We start from the raw sequence: 13,668 nt of genomic DNA on the forward strand, positions 1-13,668 counted from the left end.
ACACCAGAATGGCTTCAACAGAAGAAAATACACCTTCTGGAGTGGTCCAGTCAGATTCCTGACCTCAACCCGATTTAAAATGTTGTGGCATGATCTCGAGAGCTGTTCACTCCAGACATCCTAAGAATATTGCTGAACTGAAACAGTTTTGTAAAGATGAATGGTCCAAAATTTACTACAGAAAACATTTGGTTGAGTTTATTGCTGCCAAAGGAGGGTCAACCAGTTATTAAATCCAATTCACATTCTTTTCCCACCCTACACTGTGAATGTTTACACAGTGTGTTCAATAAAGACATGAAAACTTATAATTGTTTGTGTGTTATTAGTTTAAGCAGACTGTTTGTCTATTGTTGTGACGTAGATGAAGATCAGATCAAATTTTATGACGAATTTATGCAGAAATCCAGGTAATTCCAAAGTTTTCACGTACTTTTTCTTGCCACTGTATATGCCAAATTGTTCCTTTAACCTGACTCTATATGCAAGCCCCTATGGATAATATTTTGACAGGTATAAGCATTCTGGGTATAACTCCACCTTGCCTCCTTAGGTAAAGTTACATCCAGATAGCTTTCATCTGACAAATAATCTCAGATAGCCACTAGCGCATATGGAGTAAGGAGTATGGAGTAAACAAAGCTTCTTTGTCTCTTATGACTTCACCTGACAAAGACCATAATCTAAACTGTAGCTCCTATACCACCTAGCAACTATCTTTTCAGCGTACTGAGTAGGGTTTAGACCACAGTGTGTGAGTGGCCCTTTGAGAGTTCTCATAGATATCTCTGAAAACAAGTAACTTCATCTTTAGAGCTTGGAGCCATGGGGAGGTCCTGAGATCATCAAGTTCCAAGAATACTTTTTGGAACACCTCAAAAGGTATATTTCAGTTCTTTGGAGTACCTTAGATTTAAGCCATAGATGAGGCCCATAAACAAGGTACATGACTAACACTGGGAATACCAGCCAGGACCTCTGCTCCTTTGATGCAGAAATGGCTAGCTAGTTAGCGGTGGTGCGCGCAAAGAGCGTTTCAACCGGTTGCCTGTGTGTGCAGAGGGTCCCTGGTTTGAGCCCGGGTAGGGGCGAGGGGACAGATGAAAGCTATAATCTCTCTCGTTAAAGAAGAGTTCAGAAGAATTACAACTGTTGCTCGAGTCCACCTTTATGCAGAATCTGGATGATTATACACCAAAACTATTGGACTTGTTTAAGTCAAAAGGAGGTGCTGTGAAGGCGGACATGCAGAAAATCCTTGAAGTTCTGTACGGGGTACAGTATGCACAGTAACACCTTCACAATAGTATGTAGGTTATACTGTATGTATTCAGTTGCCAGTATTAAATGCAATTATTTGTATAACTTACTTACTTAATTACTTACTTACTTACTTACTTACTGACTTTATTGTCCCCATGGGGAAATTTTGGTGCAGATCCCATGCTCTATATTCTGGTGCAGATGCTTCACAGTGAACAACTTCATCACATGCTGAACGAGGTCCTCTCGGATCATGGTGTTGTCAGCATCCTGAGTGAAAAAATTAAGAAATAACAGACTAGGCTACTAGATTAACTGTGCAATTTGAGAGGAGATAAGGGGAAAGAAAGGAAGATAGCTCATTTAGAGATAAATAAGGATACAAAAATAAAAACAACCTTTTATTCTGTGATAAGGTCTCCAACCTTCTCGCTGGGGGATATGATCAGGCCACGGACCACACTGTCTCTTCTTTCCTGAATGGTGTTGCACTGTAATATGATGTCAGCCAGAGAGATATGCTGAGAAGGATTATCACCACAGCAAGCAAGGTACTTGGAGTCAAACAGACAGGCCTGGATGAGATCTTTAAGGTCAGGACCCTCCGGACTTTGAACTACTCCCCTCTGGGTGCAGGTATAGGGCACCCCTCAGCAGGAAAAACAGAACGGGACAGTAATTTGTGCCAGGTGTGATATTCCTCCTAAATAGCTCGGGCTAATTTTCCTATCGACTCAGTAAGGCCAGCAGGCTAGTCTTTAAAAAAATATATTTTATTGATATGTAACTGTTATTGAAAGTTGTATTGTCAATTTTGTTTGTATTTAAACGCCACTTTAAACGTGTACATGACACTGCAACAACATTTCCCCATGGGGACAATAAAGTCAGTCAGTAAGTAAGTACTTAACAGTGGTAGGCTTGATTACCAACAACGACGAGACGGCCTACAGGGAGGAGGTGAGGGCCCTCGGAGTGTGGTGTCAGGAAAATAACCTCACACTCAACGTCAACAAAACTAAGGAGATGATTGTGGACTTCAGGAAACAGCAGAGGGAACAGCCCCCTATCCACATCGATGGAACAGTAGTGGAGAGGGTAGTAAGTTTTAAGTTCTCGGCGTACACATCACAGACAAACTGAATTGGTCCACCCACACAGACAGCATCGTGAAGAAGGCGCAGCAGCGCCTCTTCAACCTCAGGAGGCTGAAGAAATTTGGCTTGTCACCAAAAGCACTCACAAACTTCTACAGATGCACAATCGAGAGCATCCTGTCGGGCTGTATCACCGCCTGGTACGGCAACTGCTCCGCCCACAACCGTAAGGCTCTCGAGAGGGTAGTGAGGTCTGCACAACGCATCACCGGGGGCAAACTACCTGCCCTCCAGGACACCTACACCACCCGATGTCACAGGAAGGCCATAAAGATCATCAAGGACAACCACCACCCGAGCCACTGCCTGTTCACCCCGCTATCATCCAGAAGGCGAGGTCAGTACAGGTGCATCAAAGCTGGGACCGAGAGACTGAAAAACAGCTTATATCTCAAGGCCATCAGACTGTTAAACAGCCACCACTAACATTGAGTGGCTGCTGCCAACACACTGACTCAACTCCAGCCACTTTAATAATGGGAATTGATGGGAGATGATGTAAAATATATCACTAGCGACTTTAAACAATGCTACCTAATATAATGTTTACATACCCTACATTATTCATCTCAAATGTATATGTACAGTGCCTTGCGAAAGTATTCGGCCCCCTTGAACTTTGCGACCTTTTGCCACATTTCAGGCTTCAAACATAAAGATATAAAACTGTATTTTTTTGTGAAGAATCAACAACAAGTGGGACACAATCATGAAGTGGAACGACATTTATTGGATATTTCAAACTTTTTTAACAAATCAAAAACTGAAAAATTGGGCGTGCCAAATTATTCAGCCCCCTTAAGTTAATACTTTGTAGCGCCACCTTTTGCTGCGATTACACAGCAAAGGTAGCAAGACAACACGACAACAACATAGTAGCAGCAAAAAAACATGGTACAAACATTATTGGGCATACAAACATTGTCATGTACTTGTACTTCTCCCAGAAGTTCCACTCGCTCCCTCTCCAGGGTTTCTCCAGCAAGGAGAAAAAAAATATGTTTTTGGCAACAGGCCTGTCCTCTGATTTTCTCTTGACAGAGTTCACTTCCAGTTCTGGACAATCCAATTCCTTTCAGTTTCTTCAGGCTGGTTTGCCATCCGTACAGGCCTGAGAAGGACCCAGACTCTTTAAGGCATGGCTACTTTCTTACCAAAGCTACTGCAACTTGGCAAATTTGTAGACTTGGCCGGATAGGCTGTAAACTGGAAGATCCTTTCAGATAGTTTCCAGGATGTCTCATTTCACAGACAGATTGTTGAGTAGTGTGCTTCATTAGCTGCCTCAAGAATGATCTCTGTATCAGTACTCAGGAACGTCTGAATACCTATACCTAAAAGAAGACTTGTATTAAAATCTATGACAATGTCAGGAAAATAAAACTCGAAAACGCAGCTTTAGATGGTTAGCTAAAAAACGGAAACATCGCAATCCTATCGGACTTGGAAGAGCTGCTTGTTATCTATCTTACTAGCCAGCCCAGTTATTTAATTTAGCTAGTTTGGCTGTTAGATTATTGACTAGATAACTATTGCACAAGGTTAACATTTGCAGTGCTGCCTAACATGTTGTGAATATGTGAACAACACAAAGGTTTCTGCAAGGACAGGTGTCGCTAGATAGCTAGGTTTAGTTAGCTATCTAGCTACGTTGTTTATTCCTCTCTGCCTGGCTAGCTTGCGTAGCAGTCAAACATTAAATTGCAGGGACAACATGTGTTCAGTTCTACTGTAATGTTTGCTGACGATAAATTTTTTGGTAACATAGCTATTTCAGTTAATATAAAACTTACACAAAATGACAAAGGTTAGAAACAGCGCTGAGGCGAGTAAATGCACTGCTAACTTACTGCTAACTTTCCCACCACTAGCTAACTTTACAGACATCACGTCCGTTAACTAGCTAGCTTATCAATGTGCAAATAAACTCAGCAAAAAAATAAACGTCCCTTTTCAGGACCCTGTCTTTCAAAGATAATTCGTAAAATTCCAAATAACTTCACAGATCTTCATTGTAAAGGGTTTAAACACCAAAGCTTGTTCAATGAACCACAAACAATTAATGAACATGCACCTGCGGAACGACCGTTCTAACAGCTTACAGACGGTAGGCAACTAAGGTCACAGTTGAAAAACACCAAAAGAAAGATTCCCAGGGTCCCTTCTCATCTGCGTCAACGTGCATTAAGCATGATGCAAGGTAGCATGAGGACTGCAGATGTGGCCAGGGCAATAAATTGCGATGTCCGTACAGTAAGACACCTAAGACAGCGCTACAGGGAGACAGGACGGACAGCTGATCATCCTCGCAGTGGCAGACCACGTGTAACAACACCTGCACAGGATCGGTACATCCGAACATCACACCTGAGGGACAGGTACAGGATGGCAACAACAACTGCCCAAGTTACACCAGGAACGCACAATCCCTCCATCAGTGCTCAGAATGTCTGCAATAGGCTGAGAGAGGCTGGACGGAGGGCTTGTAGGCCTGTTGTAAGGCAGGTCCTTACCAGATATCACTGGCAACAACGTCGCCTATGGGCACAAACCCACCATCGCTGGACTAGACACGACTGGCAAAAAGTGTTCTTCATTGACGAGTCGCGGTTTTATCTCACCAGGAGTGATGGTCGGATTTGCTTTTATCGTCGAAGGAATGAGCGTTACACCGAGGCCTGTACTCGGTGTAGCGGGATCGATTTGGAGGTGGAGGGTCCATCATGGTCTGCGGCGGTGTGTCACAGCATCATCGGACTGAGCTTGTTGTCATTGCAGGCAATCTCAATACTGTGCGTTACAGGGAAGACATCCTCCTTCATCATGTGGTACTCTTCCTGCAGGCTCATCTTGACATGACCCTCCAGCATGACAATGCCACCAGCCATACTGCTCGTTCTGTGAACAATTTCCTGCAAGACAGGAATGTCAGTGTTCTGCCATGGCCAGTGAAGAGCCCGGATCTCAATCCCATTGAGCACATCTGGGACCTATTGGATTGGAGGGTGAAGGCTAGGGTCATTTCCCCCAGAAATGTCCAGGAACTTGCAGTTGCCTTGGTGGAAGAGCGGGGTAACATCTCACAGCAAAAACGGGCAGATCTGGTGCAGTCCATGAGGAGGGGATTCACTGCAGTACTTAATGCAGCTGGTGGCCACACCAGATACTGACTGTTACTTTGGATTTTGCTCCCCCCTTTGTTCAGGGACACATTATTCCATTTCTGTTAGTCACATGTCTGTGGAACTTCTTCAGTTTATGTCTCAGTTGTTGAATCTTGTTATGTTCATACAAATATTTACACATGTTAAGTTTGCTGAAAATAAATGCAGTTGACAGTGAGAGGACGTTTCTTTTTTTGCAGAGTTTATATATTGACGTCTTCAGGATCTTCAAACATCCTAAATTGAAGTCTCCCACTGGGCACAGATGTCATTTCAACATTTAGTTTTGATTTAATTTTGGTTGAGATGTCAACTAACATGAATTCAACGTGAAATCAACAAAGGATTTCACATAATTTGATTTAGGTTATAAATTGGGTGAAAACAATTACAAAAAAATACATTACATTGATGACATTTTGCAAATCCAATCAGTTTTCGATGTTGATTCAACGTCATCAGATTTTATTTTTGTTGTTGTTGAAATGACGTGGAAACAACATTGATGCAACCAGTTTCTGCCCAGTGGGCAATTTCTAGTGATCAGGCTGACCTCACAACCTCATCAACATTCCAGCCACCATATATAATCCTCTCTTCAGCCCCCTTACCTATATCTCACACTCAACCCCTCTCTTGAACAGCCCTTCCGTTTATTCCCTTTGTCCACATTCACACCGTACACACCGTACAACAAAATAGACCTTTATCCATAAACTGCGAATTTCGAAGGGAAACTATGCGATCTTGTTGTGTGAGGTTTGGGATAAGGATGTTAAAAATATCCAACGCACAAGTGCTCCTCCCCCGTATCTATTCCAAACAGAAGCTTGACCCAGTGGATGGGGACATTGACTGACGTTTGCAGCTGTTCTTTTGACTATCTTCCACTGTCAGTGTCTGGGAATGTCCTTGATAGGTTACTATTAGGTTTGGTGGTTTAAACGTTTTCCATGTCTCTAATGTGTGCTGTTTTCCGTGCAAATTATGGACTCTAAAGATCCAAGCTATTCTATAATTTACCCCCCTGCAGTGTTAGAAACGCAATCATGCCTTTCGGTAACACCCACAACAACTTCAAACTCAACTTCAAAGTTGAGGAGGAGTACCCTGACCTCACCAAGCACAACAACCACATGGCCAAGGTGCTGACCAAGGACATGTATGCCAAGCTGAGGGACAAGCAGACCCCCTCTGGCTTCACCTTGGATGACGTCATCCAGACTGGTGTCGACAACCCTGGTGAGTGCCGAATATCTCCCAAACACCCCCTGAGGATAGCCACCAATCTCCACAAACACACAACTGTCAAAGGTAGAACTGAGACGGTCTGCACAACCAAGTTAACGCTCTAGGGTTTGATCGATCCTAATACCATTGCAATAATTACATATGAAAATAATATATTCCATTTAGCAGACACTTATATCCAAAGTGACTTACAGAGCTGTACATACATTGCTCAAGACCTGTTCACGCTACTTGCTAGCAACAACACTGAGTAACCATCAGTCAACTTACTTGTAAAAATGTCAATTCTGAAATGTTATATTATATGGTTGTGGTATTAGTATGTCTTGAGCTAGCTGAGGATAAAAAAAAAATTAAGTATGTATTTCAACACCGGGATGATTTGATTGATATGGTTGTGTATTTCAGCCCCGGGATGCTGAAATACATACTTAGATTGTTTTTAAATCCTCAGCTAGCTCAAGACATACTTATACCACAACCATATAACTCAAATCAAATCAAATTGTGTTAGTCACATGCGCCGAATACAACAGGTGTAGTAGACGTTACAGTGAAATGCTTACTTACGGGCCCCTAACCAACAATGCAGTTAAAAAAATATGGCTAAGAATAAGAAATATACAAGTAACAAGTAATTAAAGAGCAGCAGTAAAATAACAATAGCGAGACTATATACAGAAGGGTACCAGTACAGAGTCAATGTGCAGGGGCACCGGTTAGTTGAGGTAATATGTACATGTACGTAGATTTATTAAAGTGACTATGCATAGATGACCCCCTGTAGTGCCTTGTAGTCGGAGGCCGAGCAGTTGCCATACCAGGCAGTGATGCAACCAGTCAGGATATTCTTGATGGTGCAGCTGTAGAACCTTTTGAGGATCTGAGGACCCATGCCAAATCTTTTCAGTCTCCTGAGGGGGAAAAGGTTTTGTCATGCCCTCTTCATGAATGTCTTGGTGTGCTTGGACCATGTTAGTTTGTTGGTGATGTGGACACCAAGGAACTTGAAGCTCTCAACCTGCTCCACTGCAGCCCCATCGATGAGAATGGGGGCGTGCTCGGTCCTCTTTTTCCTGTAGTCCACAATCATCTCCTTTGTCTTGATCACGTTGAGTAAGAGATTGTTGTCACATGGCCAGGTCTCTGACATCTTCCCTATAGGCTGTCTCGTAGTAATCTGTGGATCTGTTGGGGCGGTATGCAAATTGGAGTGGGTCTAGGGTTTCTGGGATAATGGTGTTGATGTGAGCTATGACCAGCCTTTCAAAGCACTTCATAGCCACAGACGTGAGTGCTACGGGTCGGTAGTCATTTAGGCAGGATACCTTAGTGTTCATGGACACAGGCACTATGGTGGTCTGCTTAAAACATGTTGGTATTACAGACTCAGGGAGAGGTTGAAAATGTCAGGGAAGACCCTTGCCAGTTGGTCAGCGCATATTCGCAGTACATGTCCTGATAATCCATCTGGCCCTGCGGACTTGTGACTGTTGACCTGTTTAAAGGTCTTACTCACATCGGCTGCGGAGAGCGTGATCACACAGTCGTCCGGAACAGCTGGTGCTCTCATGCATGTTTCAGTGTTATTTGCCCGAGCGTAGAAGTAGTTTAGCTCATCTGGTAGGCTTGTGTTGCTGGGCAGCTGTCGGCTGTCGGCTGTCAGCTGTGCTTCCCTTTGTAGTCTGTAATGGTTTGCAAGCCCTGCCACATCCGACAAGCGTCAGAGCTGGTGTAGTACGATTCGATCTTAGTCCTGTATTGACGCTTTGCATGTTTGATGGTTCGTCTGAGGGGATAGCAGGATTTCTTATAAGCTTCCGGGTTAGAGTCTCGCTCCTTGAAAGCGGCAGCTCTAGCCTTTAGCTCAGTGAGGATATTGCCTGTAATCCATGGCTTCTGATTGGGGTATGTACGCACGGTCACTGTGGGGGCGACATCATCGATGCACTTATTGATGAAGCCATTGACTGATGTGTTGTACTCCTAAATACCATCGGAGGAATCCCGGAACATATTCCAGTCTGTGCTAGCAAAACAGTCCTGTAGCTTAGCATTAGCTTCATCTGACCACTTTTTTATTGATCTTGTCACTGGTGCTTCCTGCTTTAATTTTTGCTTGTACGCAGGAATCAGGAGGATAGAATTATGGTCCGATTTGCCAAATGGAGGGTGAGGGAGAGCTTTGTATGCATCTCTGTGTGTGGAGTATAGGTGATCCAGAGTTTTTTCCCTCTGGTTGCACATTTAACATGCTGATAGAAATTTGGTAAAAGGGATTTAAGTTTCCCTGCATTAAAGTCCCCTGGCCACTAGGAGCGCCTCCTCTGGGTGAGCGTTTTCTTGTTTGCTTATGGTCGAATACAGCTCAATCAATGCTGTCTTAGTGCCAGCCTCAGTCTGTGGGGGTATGTAAACTGCTTCGAAAAATACAGATGAAAACTCTCTCGGTAGATAGTGTGGTCTACAACATGAGATACTCTACCTCAGGCGAGCAATAGCTCAAGACTTCCTGAGATATCGTGCACCAGCTGTTATTTACAAAAAGTCATAGTCTGCCACCCCTTGTCTTACCAGACGGCACAGTTCTATCCTGCAGGTACAGCGTATAACCAGCCAGCTGTATGTTGATAGTGTCGTCGTTCAGCCACGACTCCATGAAGCATAAGATATTACAGTTGGTAGTTTAATCTTCTGCATACGTCATCAATTTTAATCTCCAAAGATTGCACGTTTGCTAGCAGAATGGAAGGAAGTGGGGTTTAGGTTACAAGCAACACAAATAAACAAAAACACAATTGGTTGGTGACACATAGATTTAAAGTGTCTCAAAGAAGTTTGTGTCTTCTTCTCCGGTGCCATTTCTAGTATAGATATGCAGGTTACCTTATTAAATATGCAGCAGATATTTATTGCATATTTTTCACACCACAGAGTGGTATATTAATGTCAGTTAGTCTACTAATGTAGATGTGCAATGTATATGTGCTGCCTTCTTACCCTCCTCCTCCACTCCTCTCTCTCTGTCCTCAGGTCACCCCTTCATCATGACCGTTGGCTGCGTGGCTGGTGATGAGGAGTCCTACGAGATCTTCAAGGATCTGTTGGACCCCATCATCTCAGACCGTCATAGTGGATACAAGCCCACAGACAAGCACAAGACCGACCTGAACTTTGAGAACCTGAAGGTAGTATCTAATTCTTCTGACATGTTTTATGGGTTTCATTTCCTATAAGAAATGCCAAAGAGTACTGCTGAGTAAAATCAGTGTGAAAATGTTTGAATAATCTCTACATAGGAGGTTGGGAATCACAAACTTCTTTGAGACACTTTAAATGTTCTGGTCTGAAACTCTGTTGTGACCTTCTCTCTGAGTAGGGATGTAATGATGTAGCCTAGTGGTTAGAGCGTTAGGCCAGTAACCAAAAGGTTGCAAGATCGAATCCCTGCGCTGACAAGGTAAAAATCTGTCATTCTGCCCTGAACAAGGCAGTTAACCCACTGTTCCTAGGCCGTCATTGTAAATAAGAATTCGTTCTTAACTGACTTGCCTAGTTAAATAAATAAAAAAAGTATAAAAGAATGACCTGAACCCCAACTATGTCCAGCCGTGTGCGTACTGGCTGCAGCATCAAGGAATACACCTTGTCCCCCCACAACAGCCGTGGCGAGCGCAGAGCAGTGGAGAAACTGTCTGTTGAGGGTGAGCCTTCCAGCTATCAATAGCTACAGGACATATGCATACACAGGATTATGCATGAAGCTAGGCAGTAAAACACATGAAATGGAGATCTGAATTCTTAGCCACTCCTCAGATGAATTGGAAATAGAGATCAAAAGTGAATCCTTAGCTGCAATAACTAGTGCATGGTGTCAGAAAGATCCAGGCAGGGTGCTACCATGTTAAGAGTAAGGGGAAACAGGGGTTTTCTGTCTCTCCAGTTCTGAACACCCTGGATGGTGAATTCAAGGGAAAGTACTACCCCTTGAATAAGATGACCGATGCAGAGCAGGAGCAGCTTATCGCTGACCATTTCTTGTTTGACAAGCCCGTCTCCCCCCTGCTGCTGGGCGCTGGTATAGCCCCTAACTGGCCAGATGCAAGAGGAATCTGGTATGCACCCAGAACACAGACCCATACCAATAGTCAACCAAAACAATACTGTATTGTACTGTACAGAATATCCCACAATGTATCATGGTGATGTATCATGTGAAACCTCATCCCTCCTTTCTGAAGGCATAACGATGCCAAGAGCTTCTTTGTCTGGATGAATGAGGATCACCTGCGTGTCATCTCCGTGGAGAAGGGCGGCAACATGAAGGAGGTCTTCAGACGCTTCTGCGTTGGTCTGAGAAGGGTATGTACTGGTACTCAAACCATTTTGACATGGCACAAAAACACCCCTAACACAATGGAAGCGCAGGGACACAATTATAAGAATATTAATTTAGGTTAACCCAGAACTAAAGTCTTGCGTAACTGGTCCGATGCTCAATTAAGATTTCGGTCCAGGGATAGTACACTTTCCCCCCCCCCCGCCTAAATGACATACCCAAATCTAACTGCCTGTAGTTCAGGCCCTGAAGCAAGGATATGCATATTCTTGGTACCATTTGAAAGGAAACACTTTGAAGTTTGTGGAAATGTGAATTGAATGTAGGAGAATATAACACAATAGATCTGGTAGTAGAAAATACAAAGAAAAAAACAACTGTTTTTTGCTACCTGAAAAAACAGAAAGGTCAATGTTCCAGCCATCACTCTGGTTGTAATTCCGATTATGTCCACAAGATGGCAGCAGTGTATGTGCAAAGTTTCAGATGGATAACTTGAAGTATGAGCGAACTACATGACATTTAGTGTGAAGTCACCCAGGTACATTTGGGCAAATCGTGAAGGAGACATTTGCATTCATATGACATTTTTCTGCAAGAATATCATCAAATCTGTATACTTGGACTTTAATTGAGCTTTTCCAGTATTAGTAGTCATATTATAAGTTCAACATTTGCAAAACAACCAGTTTTCATAACTTCATAAGTGAATATTCTTAGAATTTTTGTCCTAAAGGAAAAGGCATGCTGTCGTACAAGGTTAGTAGCTACATTTTACAACAGATACATGGTTTCCGGATACTCCCGTAAAGCCCTGATCATTGGCTATCTAGCTAGCTTTGATCCGATTGGAGTTGTTCAAGTGAAGACCGCCCACGTCATCGGTGTGACATGAAGGCATCGCTCTCTGACCAAATATGGTGCCGTATAGGATATACTACACCCCTAATAATATGGTGAAGTCTGGTTACGTTCTAGGATCTCTGAGGAATACATACTAATGTGATTTGACTGGTTGAAACTACGTTTAGGGTTAGATTTTCACAGATTCCTTTCTTTGCAAATTGAACAAGTGGAAATACAAAATCGATCGTGCATGCTATATGGACCATTTTAGGATATAAAAAAAATATTTTAGCTAGCAAAACAACACTTCATGTTATCTCTGGGACCCTTTGGATGAAAAATCAGAGCAAGACTTCAAAATGTAAGTGCACATTTCACTTTCAGAGGTGAATTTATCAAACCTATCGCGGTGAAAGAAGTGTTTTGTTGTTAGGAGTTCTCCTCAAACAATAGTATGGCATTTTTTCACAGTAATAGCTCTTGTAAATTGGACAGTGGAGTTATATTAACAAGAATTTAAGCTTTCAGCCAATATAAGACACTTATATGTACCGATATTTGTTGTTTCTCTAAAAATCCTCGATCGCGACAAGGCGGTGTATGATTTGCAACTGTCCCGTTGACGGGACGCCTATCCTTAAGAAGTCTTGAGAAGCGATAGAACAAGGATCGGAACCAGAACAAAGAGCTCAACCCCTCGCTCTTTTCAAGTTACAGGCAATTCTATGTGCTAAATGTCCCCTCCCCTTTCGGAATTCGAAAGACTCTAACACCGGCAAAATCATGATTTGTTCAAAGCACCGGAACTAATGCTGCTTGTTATCTCACACATCCCGTTGTATCATGGCAGATCAACACTACTACTACCACTACCACCAGGCTGCGTCTGCAGAAGCGTGGCACAGGTACACACACACACAACAAAAAACATCCAGAGCAGCTGCTGATATATTCAACTCTAAATCGTCACAGATCACGACAGTCTTCCCTTTTACCACACAACAAGTAAAAAGGAACAGAAATTAAAATAAGCGAAAGCTATTAAGAAATATCCAGGGAAAATGTATGGAGTAAAAAGTACATTATTTTCTTTAGGAATGTAGTGAAGTTAAAGTAAATGTTGGCAAAAATATAAATAGTGAAGTACAGATAACCCCAAAAACTACTTAGGTAGTACTTAGTATTTTTACCTAAAAGTACTTTACACCACTGATTTTTGGGACATTTGGATAATTTACAGTATGAGTAATTTTGCAGAGATTGTCTGAGACATACACTTAAACCCGCTTCTCTCTCCCTTTTCCCTGCTCTCTACAGGTGGCGTGGACACCGCCTCCGTGGGTGGAGTGTTCGACATCTCCAACGCATGGCCCTAGGAATCAAGCGGTACAATAACGCCAACCAACCTGCGTGTAGTGGAGATATTTTTCTTCTTTCCTTCTGCCTCTTCTCTCTATCTCTCCTTTGTTGTTCTTCTGTTTTTTACTTTCATTTTCTTCCTTATGCCAATCTTTTCCACTTCTTTCCTGTTCAGTTGGTAACATCCTGGTATCCGCCTCCACCAAAGTCGGGCTTACCTGACAGACGTGAACATTACATTGGTTGTAAAAAGTTATAATTGAAAGTTATCATTGAAACTGTGGTCCAA

At 42.8% G+C, this 13,668-nt stretch overlaps 1 pseudogene; it reads left to right on the top strand.

Annotated features, from left to right (window-relative positions):
* Positions 1-6,616: 6,616 nt before the first annotated feature.
* On the top strand, positions 6,617-13,396 carry LOC112229091 (annotated as a pseudogene).
* Positions 13,397-13,668: the final 272 nt, after the last annotated feature.

The sequence above is a fragment of the Oncorhynchus tshawytscha genome, linkage group LG30 (assembly GCF_018296145.1).
Source record: "Oncorhynchus tshawytscha isolate Ot180627B linkage group LG30, Otsh_v2.0, whole genome shotgun sequence".
Taxonomy (NCBI): domain Eukaryota; kingdom Metazoa; phylum Chordata; class Actinopteri; order Salmoniformes; family Salmonidae; genus Oncorhynchus; species Oncorhynchus tshawytscha.